The sequence below is a fragment of the Chionomys nivalis genome, chromosome 7 (assembly GCF_950005125.1).
Source record: "Chionomys nivalis chromosome 7, mChiNiv1.1, whole genome shotgun sequence".
Lineage (NCBI taxonomy): Eukaryota > Metazoa > Chordata > Mammalia > Rodentia > Cricetidae > Chionomys > Chionomys nivalis.
In genome coordinates this window covers 94,596,525-94,602,156 of record NC_080092.1, presented here as the reverse complement: position 1 = coordinate 94,602,156, position 5,632 = coordinate 94,596,525, and positions in this window count along the sequence as shown.

Here is a 5,632-nt window from a genome sequence, read left to right as displayed (position 1 = left end):
AAGTCCCAGGAAGCGGCATCCTCGTTCTCCTGAAATGCTGTGAAAAGAGGGAAAAGAGGGCTGTGCTTGTTCAGGACTCTCTCTCTCTGTCTCTCTGTCTCTGTCTGGCTGTCTCTGTCTCTCTCTCTGTCTCTCTCACACACACATGCACACACACATAGGGTAGAGGGAAGATACACATGGAATAGGCACAGGCATGGATACACAAACATGCTTTGAAACTTATACAAGTGGACCATCAAGATGGCTCAGAGTGTAAGATCTTTGCTGTGCAAGCCTGATGATCCGAGCTTGAGTTCCAGAGGCCATGTCAAAAGCAGAATGTGACTGTACACACCTCTAATCACAGTGCTTCTATTGGGAGACTGGAGGCTGAAGTGGGAGGGTCCTGGGCCAGCTAGGTTGACATATACAGTGCAGCAGAAACAGCAAGATGGTCTTGCACCAATAAGGTGAAAAGAGAACCAGCTCCTGAAAGTTGTCCTCTGATCTCTACAGGTATGCCAGGGAGTATGTGCCCTACACACACTACATATATACACCCTAATAATAAGAAGAAATATATACAAGTTTCTGCCTTGTAATATCCATGCACTACCCATAGATGTCTGAACACTAGTGTATGAAGGCACAGTCATGAGCAAGACTCCATCCCTTCTCCTAAGGGTGCTGCAGCCAGCTGATAGTCGTAACTGAGACATAGCCCCCTACACATGAAGCCACAGTGTTGGGGTGCTATTGAGGCTGCATGCTCAGGGGCTAGGCTTAATCAAAAGATGAGAGGGGTTACAAGCTCATATCACTGGCCTCATCATAGCACCACCAAAGATAAACATGTGAATGTATAGGCTAGTAAGTCAACGGCTACCCTGTTAAGTAGCAATAAGGAGAAGATGGTCTTAGGGAAGGCCTGTCTATGCAGGAGGAGTGAAGCCCTCAAGGGCCAGCCAAGCCTTCTGTGGGCTTTGAACTTCCAGGACTGGCATGGGGATGTAGTGGGAGGAGATGTTAGCCCGCAGCTTGGAAGGTCGATGTTCTGATAAGCTTTAGAGATCTGAGGTCACTCCCTATGTCCCCCTATGGATGGAATTTACTCTCTCTCTATCCTGGAGTAATGTGCTCCCCCCACCCAGTGATCATCCAGACTGTAATACTTATTGTTTTGCTCTCTGGTTTGGGCAGTAAGGGACAGGACTATTCCCTTTATGCTGTGGGACAATGGTCTTCTACCTTGTAAAGATTTGTCACTTGTATTGTTTTAATAAAACACTGATTGGCCAGTAGCCAGACAGGAAGTATAGGTGGGGCAACCAGAACAGGAGAATTCTGGGAAGAGGAAAGGCTGAGTCTGGAGTTGTCACCCAGACACAGAGGAAGCAAGATGAGAATGCCTCACTGATAAAAGATACCAAGTCATGTGGCTGACACAGACTTTAGAGATTGATATAATATGGTTGTGGGGTGGAGAATTTCTTTGAGGGCATAATCAAAATAGTCTAAAATTGGCTTTGATGATAATAACTGTACATACCTGAGAATATACCCCAATCATCATGGCATAGTATCCTTTAATTGAAGAATTCATGTGTGCATATGTGTATCTGGCAATAGGCTTCTGAGCATGCCTGTGGGAGAATTATCTTTATTACATTAATAAAATAAATACTTATCTGCTGTGGGATAATCCTTCTGTATGCTGTGATTATGTGTTCCTCTCGTTAGTTAATAATAAAGTTGAATTGGTCTATAGCCAGGCAGAATAAGACTAGGTGGGAATGCCAAATGGAGATACAGGTAGAAAGAAGAATGGAGTTGAGAGAGATGTGAGCCAGCTGCCAGAGGAACGAGATGTGCTAGAGGACAGGAAGAGTCATGAAGCCATGTGGCAGAATGTAGATTGATAGAAATGGGTTAACTTAAGTTGTGATAGCTAGCCATTAATAACCCTGAGCTATTGACCAAACATTTTGTAATTAAGATAAGCTTTTATGTGATTATTTGGGACCAGGTGGTCAAAAGAGTAACACTCTGCCTCCGTCTACAATTATATTAACTGTGGGTAGGGCTCTGCCCTGGGCAGAAGATCCTGGACAGTATAAAGTGGAAAAGGTGAGCTGAACACTAATGTGCATACACATCCATGATCAGATCCTAATCATGGATGCCATGTGACCAGCTCCCTGAACCTTGGGTTTCATTTCTCAGGAGCCAATCATCTTGGTTTTTTTGAGGCAAGTTTTGTTGTTGGCCGGCAACTCTCTTATGAGACTAGTGTAGCTGGCTACCCAAGTGACTTCCCCAGTGCTGGGATTACAAGTGTATGCCACACTGGAGTCTTCATATGGCTCTGAGGAATGAATTTAGGTCATAATGTGTACACAGCAAACACCGTACCAACTGAGAAAAAAAAAAGCATTTGGGAACTAGAGAGATGGCTCAGTGGTTAAGAGCCCTTGCTGCTCTTCCAGAAGGTCTGAATTTGGTTCCCAGCATCAACATCAGGTGGATCCCAACCACCTGTAACTCCAGCTCCAGGATATATGAAACCCTCTCCTGGTCTCCATGTGCACCTGCACACATATGGTTGGCATGCACACAGCACATACATATAAATAAAAATAACAATTTCTTTTTTTTTTTAAAGAGGTGGATGAGGTAGGGCACGATAGTGTGTGACTGTTATCCCAGGACTTGGGAGTTGAGGCAAGAACTGGGAATTCAGGATTATCCTTAGCCACATAGGATATCTGAGGCCAGCTCAGGCTGTGCGAAACAATGTCTCAAAAATATCTCGAAGTCAAAAGAGACAGGTGGATACAGAAGATCCCAGTTTGGGGGCTGAAGAGATGGCTCAGCAGTTAAGCATGACTACTGCTTTTTTTTTTTTTTTTTTTTTTTGGTTTTTTGAGACAGGGTTTCTCTGTGGTTTTGGAGCCTGTCCTGGAACTAGCTCTTGTAGACCAGGCTGGTCTCGAACTCACAGAGATCCGCCTGCCTCTGCCTCCCGAGTGCTGGGATAAAAGGCGTGTGCCACCACCGCCCGGCCATGACTACTGCTTTTAGAGGATCCAAATTTGGTTTGAAGCCTCCATGTCTGGTGGCTAACAATTGCCTACAATGCTAGCTCCTGGAAATTCCGTGAGAATCTGACTTCAGGGGATCTGATGCCCTCTGCTGGTCTCCACATGCACTTACACCCATGTATTCATACCCTCACTTTCCCAATATATATGCATGCATATAATTGAAAATAACGTAAGTCATAAAGAAAAAAACACTCAGCTTTGAGTCACACAGTTGTGACTTTTGGAGTCTCACCTCTGCCACTTCCTGGCTTCAACGACAAGACATTCACCCCCTTGAAGCGATAGTCTTCTTGAGGTAATAGTCCTTCCACTCTAGGATTGCTGAGTAGGCTCCAGACTATTTTATAAAGCAATTGAAAAGTTCCTGGAACATTCTGGGTCCTTACTTTTAATAATTCTTAATAATGATAATTAACAGCTGAAAATTACATAGAACTTGCTACTAGAAATCACCATTGCATATGAAATTCTCACTCATTAGCTGGGGGGGGGTAATTAGAGCTGAAGCAAGTCTCCCTCTTCCAATGAGGCTTACCTGGTAGCTTGGATGGTTTAAGAGTGGTGGTAAGGGTTGGATACATGGCTCCGTTGTTAAGAGAAGATCCTGCCCTTGCAGAGGACCTGAGTTCAGTTCTCAGCACCCATTCCAGGCAGCCTGTAACTCCAGCTCCAAGGGATCTGATACTCTTGTCTGGCCTCCTTGGGTACCTGTATTCATGTACACAAATTTACATACATACACATAATTTAAAAGAAAGTAAAAATAAAAAGAAGGTGGTTAAAACTTTAGAAGACATTGAGAGTCCTGGTCCAAGGTCATCCATTTGTGTATGTGTGTGTGTGCTCACTTTGCTTGTGTGTGTGTGTGCTCACTTTGCTTGTGTGTGTGGAAATCAGAGGTAGACATCAGGCATCTTGCTATATCATTGTTCATCTTTGTTTTCCAGAGTCTTTCCCTGAACCTGAACTCTACTTATAGGAGTTATAGCCCTGAAGGGAAAGGCATCCCAGCCATCAGAAGCCAGGCTGTACCTACAGCTTAGAAGAGAAAGGTATCCTGGCTGTCGGAAGTCAGGCTACACCTGTAGGTGTTACAGCTCTGAAGAGAAAGGTATCCTGGCTGTCAGAAGTCAGGCTACACCTGTAGGTGTTACAGCTCTGAAGAGAAAGGTATCCTGGCTGTCGGAAGTCAGGCTATACCTGTAGGTGTTACAGCTCTGAAGAGAAAGGTATCCTGGCTGTCGGAAGTCAGGCTATACCTGTAGGTGTTACAGCTCTGAAGAGAAAGGTATCCTGGCTGTAGAAAGCCCAATGTTACCCACAGCACAGTTCTGGTTGGGGATGGCTTCCCCACAGGAATGTAGCAGATATCTGCTTCTTGCTTCAGCAAAAGTTACTTCCCTGCCATGCTGCACTCTGGCAAAAGAAGGTTATCACCCAAACCTCATATTGGGAGGGAGGAATCCAAGAGAGTGGCTGTCTCTGCCAAGATGGAAAAAGGCAGCTCCCAACTAAATAGGTAGAGGGTTTATATAGGGCTTCTTAGGGGTGGAGTTTTTCCCGGGTGAAGATTTCCAGGGTGGGAATTGGTCGGATTTCAGTCTCTGAGCTTGGACAAGCTCAGAGACGGACTGGTTTTGTGCTCAGTGTTTGGTGGGTTTTTCTGTTCAGGGATTGGTTGGTTTTTATGCTGAGCTGGTTAGGGGAAGAATGTGCATCTCTGACTCTGGTTTCAGGGCCAGGGTGTGTTCCCCTGGCTGGCCCTTTTACCCTACAATACTCTTGGCTAAACCACCCAGCCAGCAATCTACCTGTCTTCACCTATCAGAGCTGGGATCGTAGGTCTCTATATACCCACGTGCCTGACCCTTCTAATGGGTGCTGGGGATCTGAATTTAGGTCCTCATACTTGTACAACGAGCTCTTTATCCACTAAGCTGGTCTCCCACCCTGATCATCTAGCTTCTAAAAATGTCAACCTCAAAGAAAATGATTCCAATTCAAGGGCTGCATGGGCCATCAAAATTCATACCAGAAATGAAATCGCTCATTAAAAAGAATTAAGTAGGCAAAGCGGGGGTATACTTCTGTCCTGACACTCCCAAAGTGGGTGGATTCAGACCAACAAGGGAGGGCTGTGTCAGCTTTGCATATCCTGACCCAGAGGTCCTTCTGTAAGATTCGGGGAAAGTAAAATGGGACTTATCGCCAAGTTTTGATGTTAAGGGCATCCCCTTAGACTCCTGGCTTCTCTCTCTCTCTCTCTCTCTCTCTCTCTCTCTCTCTCTCTCTCTCTCTCATCTCTTGTACAGAGTCAGTCTGTTTATTCATCTCATAGAAAGCGGACTGGAACTAGTCAGTGCTAACCTCTACATCGTGACAAAGCAGAGTTGATAGAGGATCTGTATTCTGTTGCAGGTAGTGTCTCCTCTCCTGCTTCTCCAGCTCCTGAACACAACAGCTTAGAAGAAAAGGGATGGAGATCAAGATGTCAGATCCCAGCTCATCACCAGGAACCTGACAGGGTATGAGTCCTCTTCCTTAGC